The sequence below is a fragment of the Molossus molossus genome, unplaced genomic scaffold, assembly GCF_014108415.1.
Source record: "Molossus molossus isolate mMolMol1 unplaced genomic scaffold, mMolMol1.p scaffold_m16_p_15, whole genome shotgun sequence".
Lineage (NCBI taxonomy): Eukaryota > Metazoa > Chordata > Mammalia > Chiroptera > Molossidae > Molossus > Molossus molossus.
In genome coordinates this window covers 37,638,052-37,655,146 of record NW_023425350.1, presented here as the reverse complement: position 1 = coordinate 37,655,146, position 17,095 = coordinate 37,638,052, and the positions used below count along the sequence as shown (strand labels likewise).

General features: G+C 41.0%; 1 long non-coding RNA gene across 2 annotated transcripts; it reads left to right on the top strand.

Moving 5' to 3' along the window:
* Positions 1-1,345: 1,345 nt before the first annotated feature.
* LOC118630965 lies at positions 1,346-15,634 on the top strand. Of its 2 annotated transcripts, XR_004959713.1 has the most exons (4): positions 1,346-1,473; positions 1,575-1,629; positions 1,957-2,080; positions 15,555-15,634. It is a non-coding gene; the product is annotated as an uncharacterized LOC118630965 (long non-coding RNA). The 2 variants fall into 2 exon arrangements; XR_004959712.1 differs by lacking the exon at positions 15,555-15,634 and having other exon boundaries at positions 1,957-2,212.
* Positions 15,635-17,095: the final 1,461 nt, after the last annotated feature.

Genomic DNA, 17,095 nt, shown 5'->3' with positions numbered 1-17,095 from the left:
TTTTTGGGTTGAAGACATTAAGTTACTTTCCTGTAGAGTTTCCCACAGTCCGATTTTGCCAGTGGTATCTTTGTGCTCTCATTTAACATGTTACCTCTGTATAATAAATTGCCTCAAAACTTAGTCTAAAGATGTAATTAACTTGACTGCACCCAGTTTCTGTGGGTCAGGAATTCAGGGGTGGCTTGCTGAGTGGTTATGGCTTAGGGTCTGCCATGATGTTGCATTCACACTGTGAGCTGGGCCTGCCATGATCTAAAAGCTTGATTGGGGCTGACAGGTTTACTCCAGGATGGCTCACCCACATGGCTGTTGGCTGGAGGCCTCAGTTTCTCACCTCATGGACCTCTCCACACAGCTGCTTGAGTCTCCCCACATCAGCTGACTTCCCCCTGAACAAGTGAACTTAGAGCAAGCTGAGTCCATAGTGCCTTTTATGATATATTCTTGGAAGTCACACACCATGATTTCCAACACATTCTATTAGAAGCCAATCCTAAAGTACAGCCTATACTCAAGGAGAGGGCATTGGCCTCCATCTTTTTGAAGGGAGCAGTATCAAAGAATTTGTGGATGTGTTTCTAACCCACCACACTTATTTCCTGTAAATTGGCAGTCAAGTGCAGACAAAGACTGGCTACATAGTTTGCAGGCACGTTGCAAAATGAAAATATGAGACCCCTGTTCAAATTCCTAGACAGGGACATCTTAGCATTAAACCAAATATGGAGGCCCTTTTGAGCACAGAGCCCTGTGTGATGGATTATGCAGATGGAACCCATGAAGCCAACCCTACATGGAGAGGCTTGATCAAATTCAGATTTGATACTCATATACTTTTTTCTTACAATATTGCTCTTTTTAGTTTTCTGTGTCAGGAATATTTCATGGTTTCTATTTATATCCTCTAACTGGTTTCTGTTTGTAAATATGAAAGCTGTTCATTTTATACAATTTTATAATTTTTTTTCTTTATTGATTTTAGTGAGAGAGGAAGAGAGAGGGAGAGAGATAGAAACATCAATCAGTTGCCTTCTGCATGCTGGGGCTCAGCCTGTAACCTGGGCATGTGCCCTGAATTGAACCAGTGACCTCTTAGTGCATGGATCGACACTCAACCACTGAGCCACTACGGCTGGGTGATTTTATACAATTTTATAGCCTACCACTTCACTAATATCTGTTTTTAGTAATTTCCCCCCATTGATGTATTATTAGTGTTTTCCCAATTATGTGATCATGCCACCTATAAATAGAGATGTTTTCCATCTTCCTTTCCTTTCTTAAGCTTCAGTGATTCCTCCTCTCTAATGTGTTGGTTAATATTTTCAACCTTCCAGATTGGTGAACACCTTGAGGGGCTGGGAGAGTGCTGCCCCTGGAGAAGGTGTGGACGTTCTGTGCCCCTTTCCATACACGTTGCCCTGTGCACCTCTTCCATTGGCTCTTCCTGAGTTACATCCATTATGATAAGTAAGTGATAGTAAGTAAAGTGCTTTCCTGAGTTCTGTGAGTTATTCTAGTTAATTATTGAATCTGAGGAGGTGATTGTGGGAACCCTCAATTTTTGACAGGTATTAACTGCGTCTGAAGTGGGGGCAGTCCTGTGAGAACTTACATGAACTCCAGGTACATAGTATTGGAATTGAATTGAGGTGTACGACGCCCAGGTGTTGCCAGAGAATTGGTTGGGGGGTGGGGCAACATTTGGTGTCAGAAGTGAAGTATTCAGAGTAATAAAAAGAAAAAAGAGGAGGCATCTGTAATACTTTCAACAATAAAGATAAGTCAGAAAAAATGGTAGTAGAGAAGAAAAAAAAGTTTTTGTAAGTATTACTTAATGTTGGCTATAATGGATTGATTTTTGCCAAGTGTGTAGTGTGCCATTTCAATATATAGACTAAAAGTTTTTTTTAACAGTTTCTGACTACTTTGTTTTCTTCTGCTTTTATGGAGGAGAGAATCTCTACTCCCAGGAATACAACTGATTCAACCTTTGAGCTATCCTTGTAGGCGCCAAGTGGAATAGATCCCAGCTATCTCCACCAGTCCCTACCCAAATTGAAGATTTGTGAGCAAAGTAAATACTGTCATTGTTTTTAATCTTCTAAATTGGGGTGAATTTTAAAGCAACAATACCTAACATTAAGAAGAGCCCATCACCCCATTCAACCCATAGCCGGTATTGTTTCAGATATACCCCTACCTGTTTCCCAACTACTATGAAGCAGATTTTAGACTTCATATCATTTCTTCTCTTCTTAGGTACGTAGATACACTAACACTCTTTTTAAACAACATAAACACGTCTTTATTATATTTAACAGTTTCTTAATATCAAATATCAACATTCAACTTTTTCTCATTTTCTCATTTTTTAACAACTTATTTGTTTGGGTCAGGATTCAATTAAATTCCATGTATTGCAGTAAGTTACTGTGTGTCTTTTAAAATCTATACGTCTGCCCAACATTTTTTTTTTATCCTCACTCGAGGACATTTTTTGATACTTTGTTCAGATAGAGTGGGAGGGAGAGAAAGAGAGAAATATTGATATGAAACATCGAGTGGTTACCATCCACATGACCCAACCAGGGCCTGGGACAAACTGCAACCGAGGTACCTGCCCTTAGTGGGAACCGAACCCGGGTCTCTCAGGACTGCAGGCCAATGCTCTAACCGCTAAGGCAAACTGGCCAGGGCCTGCCCAACATTTTAAAGGATCTATTTTGTATAAGGGCTATGGAGTTTGTAAAGGAAGATAGCCTTAAATTACTTAGCAGTAGAAAAATATGCATACACAAAGACTATAAAACAAAGATAGGAGTTGGATGAATAAATTGTTCAGAGATTTGAGAAAAGGAAGAGGATATTTTTATCATCTTCTAGTCATTATGACTGTGGTGTTCAGAGAGGTTGGCAGAAAACAGACAAAAATAAAGAATGGCGACTTGAGAGAGGAAAAATGGCGGCGGAGTGAACGGAGCTACACAGACCGTCTCCCAGAACCAAACTGGAATTACAACTATAACACAGACAAATTGACGGGGAAAAAGCAACAGAAAAGCAGCTTGTGAGGACCACATAACCAGGGACACTGACTCCATCCCGGTAGGCTTGCGAAGGCGCGAGACGGGGCTGGGAGCCCACGGTCGGCAGCTCGGCAGCGGCCTCAGCTGGGAGCAGCGCCCTCGGGTTACACTCCCAGGCAGCCCCACAGCGCAGCCGGGACAGAGGCTGAAACAGCCACAGCCACTCACCATGGGCTCCGGCAGAGGGAGGGTGGACTGGACTGGAGCTGTGTCGGGACACTCGGGATCTGGAGGGCGCTCAGAGCTTTGGCTGAGCACTCAGGACGGTGGCCACATTGCTCCTTCCCAGGGCTCTGAGAGAGGCAGCAGCCCCTCCCTCGGAGATCCAACCCCACCCTGTGGGCCACTGAAGTGCTAATTGAGGCTCACTAACAACCAGCATCTGCCCCACCCTCGTGAAAGCCCCTTATGCTAAGCACCTGAGGGAGCTTTTCAATCAACTGACAACCCAAAACTCATCAAGTAACCTAGACTGCTAGCCTCCAGGCAAAAAGCTAGAGGATAAAAGTACCTTTCCTGGGCTGGAAACTTTAACCAGGAAAGTAAGACTTGACAGTGGTGTTCAACGTGGGTCCTCCCTCGCTCATCTAAACACAGGAGAGGGAGCCACAAACAGCAGAACACCAATAACCACAGGGAAAACTTGACAGGCTCCAAAGCCCACAGTGATAGCCAAAATGGTGAAACACAGAAACAGAAGCCAAATGAAAGAGCAAGAGACCTCCACCGAAGATGAGATCAATGTGGAGCAATTAGGCAAGTTAACAGAGCTAGAATTCAGAGCCATGATCTTGAGGAAGCTGAACAGCATGAGTAAGGACATAGAGACACTGAAAATAAGCCAATTGGAAATCAAAAACCAACAAGAAGAGATAAAAAATGACATATCAGAAATGAAAAACACATTGGAAGGTTTAAAAAGCAGAGTAGGGGAAGCTGAGGACCGGATCAGTGAATTAGAAGACAGGGTAGAAAAAAAAATCAACCAATCAGAAAAACAAAAGGAAAAAACTATTAAAAAACAGGAAGACAGCTTAAGAGAACTATGGGACAACTGGAAACGTAATAATATTCACATCATAGGAGTCCCCGAAGAAGAAGAAAAGGAGCAAGGGATAGAGAATATATTCAAAAAAATAGTGAGAGAAAAATTCCCTAATTTGGTGAAGGAAGAAGGCATTCAAGTTCAAGAAGCACAGAGAGTCCCAAGTAAGAAGAACCCAAACAGGCCCACACCAAGACACATAGTAATTAAAATGCCACAAATTAAAGACAAAGAGAATCCTAAAAGCAGCAAGAGATAAGCAACAGGTTACCTACAAAGGGAACCCCATAAGGCTCTCAGCTGACTTCTCACAAGAAACACTACAGAAGGGAATGGCATGAAGTAATCAAAGTCATGAAAAACAAGAATCTGGATCCAAGACTACTCTACCCAGCAAGGCTATCATTCAAAATAGAAGATCAAATAAAGAGCTTCCCAGACAAAAATAGGCTAAGGGAATACATTAGCACCAAACCAGCACTGCAAGAAATGTTAAAAGGACTGCTGTAATTAGCAGTAGAAATGGGAAGAAAAATAGAACCACACTAAACAAAAATGGCAATAAATAAGTACATATCAATAATCACCTTAAACGTAAATGGATTGAATGCTCCCATAAAGAGACACAGAGTAGCTGATTGGATAAGAAAGCATGACTCATCTATATGTTGTTTACAAGAGACCCACCTCTCAACAAAAGACTCACATAGGTTGAAAGTGAAGGGATGGAAAAAAATTTTCCAAGCAAATGGAAAGCAAAAAAGAGCTGGGGTAGCAATTCTCTTATCTGATAAAATAGATTTCAAAATGAAGACCATAACTAGAGACAAAGACGGCCACTACATAATTGACCCGGCCCGCAGGTCGATCAACGAGGACCCTAGAGGGGGAGTGAGGATGAGGTGGGACAAGAGACATGAGAAATGGAGACAAGACAGGATTCTGATCAAGTCTCGTTTATTCAGGGGGAGTTCACATTATATATAGGGGGAAAACAGGTGAAACAGTTAATGAGTATCCCACCTGAAGCCAATTCCAGTAAATACCCCAGGTGGAACAAATAAGCAAAGAATGGAGTAAACAATTATCTAGAGGAATGCAGGCACGGCCCGCGGAGAGGCACGGCCCGCCGAGAGGCACGGCCCGCCGAGAGGCACGGCCCGCCGAGAGGCACGGCCCGCCGAGAGGCACGGCCCGCCGAGAGGCACGGCCCGCCGAGAGGCACGGCCCGCCGAGAGGCACGGCCCGCCGAGAGGCACGGCCCGCCGAGAGGCACGGCCCGCCGAGAGGCACGGCCCGCCGAGAGGCACGGCCCGCCGAGAGGCACGGCCCGCCGAGAGGCACGGCCCGCCGAGAGGCACGGCCCGCCGAGAGGCACGGCCCGCCGAGAGGCACGGCCCGCCGAGAGGCACGGCCCGCCGAGAGGCACGGCACTGGGGCCGGAGACAGCAGAGCAGACTTTAACAAGATGGATGCCATGCAAACGGTCTCCCACAGGTCCCCCTTTTTTATTAAATTTTAAGGCCGAAATAATACCTTGAGGGGACTGTGCCTGTCTTAGGTCAGGAAACTTGCACACGGTTCCAACCTGTCCTTACCCGTCATTGGAAAGCAAGGCAGCATAAGACCTTGTTCCTGTCTTAGGTGGTGGTTGGTGACGCGTGTGAGTTCCAGTTGCCTGTCTCTGGCTATCCAGTCCAGCGCACCAAGGTGACGAGGTTTTTGAGACTATTTGCCATCTCGGGCATAGTCATAGCTTGACTCACAGCTAGAGTGAGCTTCTCTGTCGGCCATTTCAAGTCTATAATAGTGGACCTGTATAGATTGCATCTTAATGGCATCCATCTGCTACTTGAAAGCCATCACCTCATTGAAGAGGAAAGGTCCTAGTGACACAATCAGTAAAAGGCCAAGTAAGGGGCCCAACAGAGGGAGAAGATAAGGCAGCACCCCATTTAGCCCGCTCCAAAGGGGGTTATCGAAAAGTTCTTTTAAGCAGCAGCATTCCTGCAAGGCAGTCGCATAGGGGGCCAAATAAGGCCCTCCGGAGCTCGTCAGGGTTTGGAGGAGGCTCAAAACCTCCTTTCCACAAGGAGGCAAAGATGCAGTAGTATTCCTGGCAGTAAGATTTCAGCCTTCTGGTCCATTCCTGAAATAAAAAAACAGGAAAAGCCTCTCAGGGCGAATTTTCGTCCCTGGAGTTATCTATATGGTTATCTGCTATTCCTTTAACTTGATCAATCTGTTTAACCAGACGCTCTGGTAGCCATCTGGCAGATTTCATTTTCTTAGAGTAAATGCCTACAGAACCTCAGCCCCAGATGAGGACTGGGTCTGGGCCATGCCAAGAGTTGGTTAGCGGATCTTTCCAAGAATTGGCTAACTATGCCCTTTCAAGGCAGCAGCCATGGCAAGGCCCTGTTGATAGGCAGCCCCAATATCAGAGCATAGGCGAATATAGCCAGTTAAATCAGTCCTTTTCTTATAAGGTCTGATAGCGGCTTGACAGGCGGCATTAGCGTTTTCAAAAGCCAATTGTTTAACAAAATCCGTGCCGGCGTCTGCATTACCGAAAATTCTGCCTGCTGCAGTAATTAAGCGGTGAACAAAATCTGCAAAAGGCTCATCAGGTCCTTGTTTAATGTTAGTAAGGGAGGAGCTCATGTCGCCCTTGGTGGGCAGCTTCCTCCATGCTCGAGTGCCTGCTGTCTGAACTTGCGCAAAAAGACCTGCATCATATTGCATTTGGGCATCGCTATTAGCATAATTTCCTTCTCCTATTAGCATATCCAAATTCCATCCATTATCAACCTGTGCGTTGCGTTTAGCAATGTCCCTGCAGTTCTCTACATATTCTGATTTCCATAGGAGATAGTCTCCTCCAGCAAGTGTCGCTCGGGCTAGTGTTTGCCAATCCCCAGGCGTAAGCCAATTCTCGGCTACTGATTCTAAAATTGCCGTAGTATATGGAGCTGTGGCTCCGTATTGTGCTACAGCGGTCTTTAACTCCTTTATTAATTTAAAATCAAACCCGCTATGGTGGCGCCAAGGCTGTCCTTGTGCGTCCACTGTTTCTGTTACTGGAAAAGCCTCTATATCATCTAGCTCCTGTGCAAGTTGCAAGTGGGGAGGGATCTTTGGGACGGCTCCCCTCATGGGTGGTTTTTGATTCCCAAGGGTTTCTGGTTTTACTTCACTCTCCCTTTTAGATTTTCCTATTTTTAGTCCTTCTAATTGGGCTATGAGATCTTGGTGCTCTTTTTCCAGTTTTATTTGTTCTTTGAGGTGTTCAATTTTGTCTCTAAGTTCTTTTCTAGGGTCAAGAACTGGACAGGCCAGCGGGGGAGCACTGGGATTATTATTATAAGGCGGAGGGCGTTGAGAAACAGGCGGATAATCAGAGTTACAATATCTGGCAGCTTTATCCGCCAATTCATCCCAATTAACCTCCCCTCCGTCAGGAACAGTCTCCAAATATACTGATTGGTCGGGATAAATCTTTGTCTTGGATTTGATTATTTCCTCTGGGGCAACACTAGTTTTTGTTCTTTTGATTTCTCCACCCTCTCTTTCTGTTAGTTTTTCTTGTCTCCCCGTATGAGAGCCCCTAGGCATAATTTTATTCCAAGTGGGCTCGGTTTCTTCTTCCTCATTATCACTATCGAATGACATGAAGTCCTCACATTCTTTACTTTCATTTTCATTCCACTTTTTTACTTTCTGTAATATACCCTCGCCATTTTCTACTACATTGGCAACGAGAGGATCAGAATGTCTCTGAGATAAAACCTCATCTATTAAATACCAATAAGAAAAAGCAGTTACCGGGACCTTCTCGGGTCCATAAGTCTTATAATAATCTCTAAAAGCGTCACCAACTATTTTCCACTGTTTTTGATCTATAGATCCCTCTGTAGGAAACCAAGGACAAACTTCCTTAACATAATCAAAATACTGACATAAATGCTTGTTTTTCACCTTTACTCCTCGTGCCTTTATAGCCTTTCCTAGTCCTTCAACGAACGTCTTATCTTGGCTCAATGCTTGACCCATAATCGCCGTTCACTTACCCGAGGGGTGCAGACGCAGCAGGTTCCCACGTCGTTCCCTCTTTTCTTTTCCTTTTTGCCGGCCGCTCGAACGGCGTCCTTCACTGGATCCCCCGTGCTGGAGCCCCACGTTGGGCGCCACTTGACCCGGCCCGCAGGTCGATCAACGAGGACCCTGGAGGGGGAGTGAGGATGAGGTGGGACAAGAGACACGAGAAATGGAGACAAGACAGGATTCTGATCAAGTCTCGTTTATTCAGGGGGAGTTCACATTATATATAGGGGGAAAACAGGTGAAACAGTTAATGAGTATCCCACCTGAAGCCAATTCCAGTAAATACCCCAGGTGGAACAAATAAGCAAAGAATGGAGTAAACAATTATCTAGAGGTATGCAGGCACTGCACGCGGAGAGGCACGGCTCGCGGAGAGGCACGGCTCGCGGAGAGGCACGGCACGCGGAGAGGCACGGCACTGGGGCCGGAGACAGCAGAGCAGACTTTAACAAGATGGATGCCATGCAAACGGTCTCCCACACATAATATTGAAAGGATCTATCTAACAGGAAGACATAATCTTGATAAACATATATGCACCCAATATAGGAGCACCAAAATATATTAAAAATCTTCTGGAGGACTTCCAAGGAGAAATCGACAACAATACAATCATAGCAGGGGACTTCAACACCCCGTTGACAGCACTGGATAGATCCTCTAGGCAAAAAATTAGCAAGGAAACAGAGACTCTAAATGAAACACTAGACCAAATGGATTTAATAGATATCTACAGAGAATTACACCCCAAAACTATAGAATACACATTCTTCTCAAGTGCACATGGGACATTCTCAAAGATAGACCACGTGATAGGACACAAACTAAATCTCTACAAGTTCAAGAAGATTGAAATCATATCAAGCATCTTCTCAGATCACAATGGCATGAAACTAGAAATCAATTGCAACAAGAACATGCAAAGACATTTCAACACATGGAGGCTAAATAGCATGTTATTAAACAATGAATGGGTCACCGAGGAGATCAAGGAAGAAATTTAAAACTTCCTGGAAACCAATGAAAATGAACACACAACACAAAATCTATCGGATGCAGCGAAAGCATTTCTGAGAGAGAAGTTCATAGCACTACAGGTCTACCTCAAAAAACAAAAAAAATTTCTAATTGACTGTCTAACCTCACAACTTAAAGAATTAGAAAGCAAAGAAAAAGAAAACCCCAGAGCAAGTAGAAGGAAGGAAATAGTAAAGATCAGAGCAGAAATAAATGACATAGAGAGCAAAAAAAAAAACAAACAATTCAAAGGATCAATGAAACAAAGAGCTGGTTTTTCGAAAAGGTAAACGAGATTGATGGACCCTAGCTAGACTCACCAAGAAACAAAGAGAGAGAACCCAAATACACAAAATCAGAAATGAAAGAGGAGAAGTAACAACCAACACCACGGAAATACAAAAGATCATTAACAACTACTATGAATAACTATATGGCAACAAATTCGACAATCTAAGTGAAATGGACAAATTTCTAGAAACACACAGTCTCCCAAAACTGGACCGGGAAGAGATAGAAAACTTGAACAGACCAATAACAACTAAGGAAATTGAAGAGGTAATCAAGACTCTCCCAAAAAACAAAAGCCCAGGCCCAGATGGCTTCACGGGGGAGTTTTACCGAAAATTCAAAAAAGAACTAACACCCATTCTCCTCAAACTATTTCAAAAAATTCAAAAAGAAGGAAGACTTCCAAACACGTTCTATGAGGCCAGCATAATTCTAATTCCAAAACCAGAAAAAGACACTACGAAGAAAGAAAACTACAGGCCAATATCCCTGATGAACATAGACACCAAAATCCTGAACAAAATATTAGCAAATCGGATCCAGAAATACATCAAAAAAATTATTCACCATGACCAAGTGGGATTCATTCCAGGGATGCAAGGCTGGTACAATATTCGCAAATCAATAAACGTGATACACCACATAAACAAAAGAAGAATAAAAACCACATGATCATATCAATAGATGCTGAAAAAGCATTCGACAAAATTCACCATACATTTCTGATAAAAACGCTCAGCAATGTAGGAATAGAGGGATCATATCTCGACATAATAAAGGCCATATATGAAAGACCTATAGCCAACATCATACTCAATGGACAGAAACTAAAAACATTTCCCTTAAGAACAGGAACAAGACAGGGATGTCCACTTTTGCCACTCTTATTTAACATTGTACTGGAAGTCTTAGCCACAGCAATCAGACATGAAGAAAAAATAAAAGGGATCCAAATTGGAAAGGAGGAAGTGAAACTGTCATTATTTGCAGATGACATGATATTATACATAGAAAACCCTAAAGACTCCATCAAAAATCTACTAAACTTAATAAATGAATTTGGAAAAGTAGCAGGATACAAAATTAACGTCAAGAAATCGACGGCATTCTTGTACACCAATGATGAACTCACAGAAAGAGAAACTGAAAAAACAATCCCATTTAACATCGTGCCAAAAAAATTACGATACCTAGGAATAAACTTAAACAAAGAAGTAAAGGACCTTTTTGCAGAAAACTACAGGTCATTTACAAACGAAATAGAGGAATATATAAAAAAGTGGAAGCACATACCCTGTTCATTGATTGGAAGAATTAACATCATTAAAATGTCCATACTACCCAAAGCAATCTATAGATTCAGTGCAATCCCCATCAAAATACCAACGACATATTTCATAGAACTAGAACAAATACTTCAAAAGTTCATATGGAACCAAAAAAGACCCCGAATAGCCACAGCAATCTTGAAAAGAAAGAAGAAAGTAGGTGGGATCACAATACCAGATATCAGGTTATACTACAAAGCGACTGTAACCAAAACAGCCTGGTACTGGCACAAGAACTGGCATATAGACCAGTGGAACAGAACTGAAAACTCAGAAATGGACCCAAGGCAATACGCTCAATTAATATTTGACAAAGGTGGCAAGAGCATACAGTGGAGTAAAGACAGCCTCTTTAATAAATGGTGTTGGGGAAATTGGACAGCAACATGCAAAAAAATGAAATTAGACCATCAACTTACACCATACACAAAAATAAACTCAAAATGGATAAAAGACTTAAATGTGACCCGTGAATCCATAAAAATTCTAGAAGAAAATGTAGGCAACAAAATTTCGGACATCATACGGAGCAGAATTTTCACTGATACATCACCTAAGGCAACAGAAATAAAGGAGAAAATGAACACATGGGACTACATCAAACTAAAAAGCTTCTGCACAGCAAAAGAAACAGTCATCAAAATGGAAAGGCAACCCACTGTATGGAAGAACATCATTGCCAATGATGTATCAGATAAGGGGTTAATTTCCAATATATATAGAGTGCTCCTACAACTCAACAAAAGGAAGACAAAGAACCCAATTAAAAAATGGGCAGAGGAGCTGAATAGACACCTCTCCAAACAGGACATACAAATGGCCAAAAGACATATGAAGAAATGCTCAACATCACTAATCATCAGAGAGATGCAAATTAAAACAACAATGAGGTTTCACCTCACACCTGTCAGAATGGCCGCCATCAACAAATCATCAAACAAGTGTTGGCGAAGGTGTGGAGAAAAGGGGACTCTAGTTCACTGCTGGTGGGAATGCAGACTGGTGCAGCCGCTATGGAAAACAATATGGTGCTACCTCAAAAAATTAAAAATTGAACTGCCATTTGACCCAGTGATCCCACTGCTGGGAATATATCCTAAGAAGCCTGAAACACCAATCAGGAAGAATATATGTACCCCCATGTTCATAGCAGCACTATTTACAATAGCTAAGATCTGGAAACAGCCCAAGTGTCCACCAGTAGACGAATGGATAAAAAAGCAGTGGTACATATACACAACGGAGTACTATGCAGCTGTAAGAAAGAAGGATCTCTTATCCTTTGAGACGACATGGAGGGACCTGGAAAGTATTATCCTAAGTGAAAGAAGCCAAGCAGAAAAAGACAAATACCACATGATCTCACTTATATACGGAATATAATGAACATAACAGTCTGAGGAATACAGTAGACCCAGAAACATGGAAGTAGGGCACAGACTGACATCCCTCAGGAGAGGGGGTGGGGGGTGGGGGGGTGGGAAGAGATAAACCACAGAACTTATATGCATGTATGCATGACCAATGGACATGGACAACTAAGCCGGGGACGGGGCGGAGGTCTGGTGGGGTGGGGGGTGCCAATGGGGTAAAAAGGTAAAATATCTGTAACAAAATAATAAATAAAAAAATTCATAAAAAAAAAAAAAGAATGGCGACTTCCACCAGGTTCCAAAGAACGTCACTGATGTCAAGACTAGTGACCCAAAGGAATAGAATATCTGTGTGTGTGTGTGTGTGTGCGTGTGTGTGTGTGTGTGATTTCTCTTAGAACAACTCCATTTGAGATTATTATTGATCATTGAGCTTTCATTCTCATAATCTTTAGTTCTTCATCTGCAACAGCTCCTGAGATAATTTGTATCACAAATTCAAAATTACGGAGGAGTTATTTAAAATTGAGATTTTACTCTGGGGGAAATGGATGTGAGAGCGGTTTTAGTATAAAAGAGTAACCATAAATATCTTAAGTGTGAGTCAGACAGATTCCTCAGCAGGAAAAGTTTTGCCCATTCAGTATTAGTGGTACAATTTGGCAATAAAAAATCAGAACTAACCTTTATTGTTCCTGTTTGCAAAGAATGCAAACAATACTGATCTCCCCAGAATATTTAGAAATCTAAACAAGATGCTTTGAACTGGTTCAGAGGGCAGTTTATTCATTTGTTCCATTTTAATCCCCTGATGGCCCGCTGCAAGAAATGGAGGATATTTATGACCTGTGACTAATACCTAGTAATCATGATGGACAATGACTTTTGTCATTTAATAGCTACTTGAGGAAGGAGAAAGACCTTCAGTGATCAATAGGGCATTAAAAAAATCTAATAAACTGCTATTACTGCTTTAGTAATAAAAATGTAATGGCTTGTTAGACATAAAAATTGCATGAAATTTATTTAAAGACAATTTTGGGGTCAGAATGGGAGATTTACACATGTAATTATCCTGTTGATCAAGGTGAAAATGAATAAGTTGCTTTTAGTAAAATATGTAAGAGGGCACGTGTATATTATTCCTATATGTTATGAACCTCGGGGAGTTTTAGATATTGGTGGTGGCTGCAATTTCAGAGCAGTTACTTACGGTGGTGACTTTTCTTTGCATATTGGTCAAATTTGGTGGCTTTGGAAGGGGTTGGTGGGGAGGAAGTGGGTGTAGAACTCCAGAGAACTGGCAGTCAAATGATCATTTCTTGTCAAGCCTAGATAATAGCATATCTAAGGGTAATTTCAGTAGTCGGAACTTCTTTCCTGAATCTTTGAGTTCCAATGAGAATAGCTATAGGATCTGGGGCAGCCCACACACTTGCTGGCAGCTACTTTAATCCTATCAACGGGGCAGAATTTGGCTATCTCATTAATTTGTTCTGTTTGCTTTTCTAATGTCATATCCACTATGCAAAAAAATAAAATAAAATAAAATTGAAGTTGCTTAGGTACTCACAGTTATTTTTTCTTTATATATTATTCAATATAAATAACATTTATATTTGTAGTAGTTACTGCTGCTTAAACAAATTATCACAAAGTAGTGCCTTAAAACACCTCACATTTATTATCTCAAATTTCTTTTGGTCTGGAATCTGAGCATGGATTAGCTGAGTCCTTTGCTTCAGAGTTTCTGGTGAGATTGCAGTCCACGGGTCAGCAAGGGCTAGGGTCTCACATCTTCTAGTTTGACCAGAGAAGGATATGCTTCCAAGGTTATGTGGTTGTTGGCCAGAGTTAGTTCCTTGCAGCCTATTGGACTGAGGGCCTCAGCTTCTTGCTGGCTGTTGGCCAGAGGCCACTCTCAGTTCCCTGCTATATGGGTCTCTCTAGCAAGGCTGCTTGCTTCATCCAAGTGTGCAAGGCAAGAAGGAAATAGAGGCTTCCAGCAAGGCAAAAGTCACTGTTGTGTAACTTATGGAAGTGACAGCCTTTGCCATCTGCTACTGTTTAGAAGCAAGTCACAGGTTCCATCCACACGAAATGGGAGGGGATTACACAGGGCATGACTACCAGGAGGTGAATACAATTTGAGGCTATTTTAGAGTGTCTGCTGCAATATTATTTTATTAATATTAAAAGATAAGTTATTTTAGAAAATGTAAGCAGTACGTTTTTAAAAACCCTACACTCCCACAATCCAGAGATAAAATCCATTAATATTTTAGTATATATTCTTCCAGTCTCCCCCCCCCCATTTTATATATTATAAAAATGAACAAAAAGGTGGTTGTAACTTTTATAATCTATCTCATTTAATTCCTTAGACATTCTTGCAAGCTAGTACATAATCTTCTATACAACTTTAAATGGCTGCATAAATTTATGCTATGGTTTATTTAACCATAAGGCCATGGTTTATTTAACCCAGAGAATTGCAAACTTCTTATGTAAAGAGAAAAATAGTAAATATTTTAGGACTGGGGGCCAGATAGGCTGTGGCAGCAGTGTGAAAACAGCCATAGATAACATATCAGAGAGTGGGTGTGGCTGTATTATAGTAAAACTTTACTAATGGACACTGAAACTTGAATTTCATATGGTTCTTCTATGCCATAACATTTCTTTGATATATTTTAATCATTTCAAAATGTCAAATCTATTCTTAGCTTGCAGACTGTATGGAAGAAAGGTAATAGTTTGGTCTGTGGGTTGTAATTGAATGTATCCTATTATTTCTAGAAGGATATTCAGATAGCTCCATATTTTTGCTATTATAATTAGTGCTGAGATTAACATCTTGGCAACTAAATCTTCATGCCTATTTATGATCACCTACTGAGGACAAATTTGAAGTAGAAATATTGGACCAAAGGTTATGCATATAAAATTTTATACTTACTGGTAAATTATCCTCTACAAAGATGATGTCAGGTTTTTACTCGTACCATAGTATATGGGTATGATAGTTTTCTGTGTGTTCTTTCCAACAGTGGGTATTGTCTTTTGAGGAATCTTTGCTAATTTGATAGATTAAAAAAGATTCCCTTTTCAAACACAGTTTATGTTATTTAGTAAATTAATATTTTAAAATTTTTATTTCAAATCTGTGTTGTTGTTTTTTTTTCTACTATAGATCTAGGTGTCTTAAGATAACTTACCCAGCTGAAAATGACATGCAAATATAGTCAGGCTTAGAGCTACTTGATTATAAGAATTAGTAATATTGTGCTAATGCCTGTTACAGGAGATTTGCAATCAGAAGACTGACTGATAAAGCGTCTGCCTATATGAGCCATTGGCAGTATATCACCAGAAAATATAAGTTGGCAATATTGACATTTTGGGGTATTTAAGGTAAAGAGTTGATTATACCCGGGAAGGAAATATGCTAATAGCTTTGAGCCATTTTAAGAAATGACAAAATAGAAATGAAATAATTTTAATCTGTCTCTATATCCACATCCATATTTATATTTATATTTATCTATCTCAGGATTTCTGTTTTCCTCCTAATACTCAGATATGATCACGTCTCTCCTGTTATTAAAGTATTTTCCGATTCCTTCCTGCTATCTGAAACCAGGCTCCTCAGCATGGTATTCAAGATTCAGTAAGATCTGTCCTTAAGTTATCTTTATTCAAAGATCATTATTTGTCACTTGGGGATAGACACATTGCCACCTTGAATAAATCTGCAGTTCTGAGTCCTTTATCTTTTTAATCTGATATAATGCTGCTTTTTATGGGAAATAATAAGAAAACAATAATAGCAAGTAGTGTTTATTAAGCTTTAAACTATATACCAGCAAATGGGGTAAGTGCTTTGAGGTAGGTATTGCTATTCTCACTATTTTAAAGATGGGAAAATAGGTTTAGAGAATGTAAGTAGCTTGCCCAAGAGCAAACAATAAACATTGTCTCCCCTCTTGGCTTCACTAGCCTAAAAAATTAATTTATTCTTTGCTAATGTGAGGTCCTCAGTTGACTGCTCTAACAGAGTCCAGCAGGGTCTCAGAGAAAAGATGTTTTCTCCCCTCTGACTGGGAGGAACTTGATGAGTCCAATTGCACCAGCACACCATTTATTTCAAATAATAGTGATGGAGATGAGCTTTGGAACAACAGGTTGATAATTCTCGTCTTCTGGACACCTGGAACATATTTGGATGTCCCAGAAGGGAAATACAGCTCCCTACAGAACATTCCATTAGATAATAAAATTCCTGAGCAGTTTGCTTTGAGTTGATGATCTATGGCAGTGTGTATATTTTATTTTTATATTTCATGGAAAAGTATAGCAATAAAAATTCAGGATATAAAGGATTGTCAACTATTATTACCTTTAATGAAATGAAAGTCTCATTGGAAAATGATGGGGAATTAATGACTTAAGTAATAAGCCAACATCACTACACTCTGTACAAAAGAAATGGCAGGTACATCTCCCTTCTCAATAATTTTTCTCCCACTGGCTTAGAGGAAATGATTTAGAAGCTGAAGACATGCCTGAGTTTTTAGAGAGAATAATGTGGTTATACCAACTGTTGGGAACCCTGAATCCCTGCTGTTGTAATGAAGTAACTGTGAGCTCTGTTGAATGCAATGCTTGGCATCTAAAAAACTATTCTGAGCTCATAAACCAGAGGGCCTTATTAGAAGGCTGTAATTTAAATAGTTGGTACAGAGTGTCTGGTTATTGGCCCACCTTCCCACCAGGCAGAGGACATTCCTTTAAAAGGAATTGTCCATACCCAAAGCAATTTATAGATTCGATGCAATCCCCATC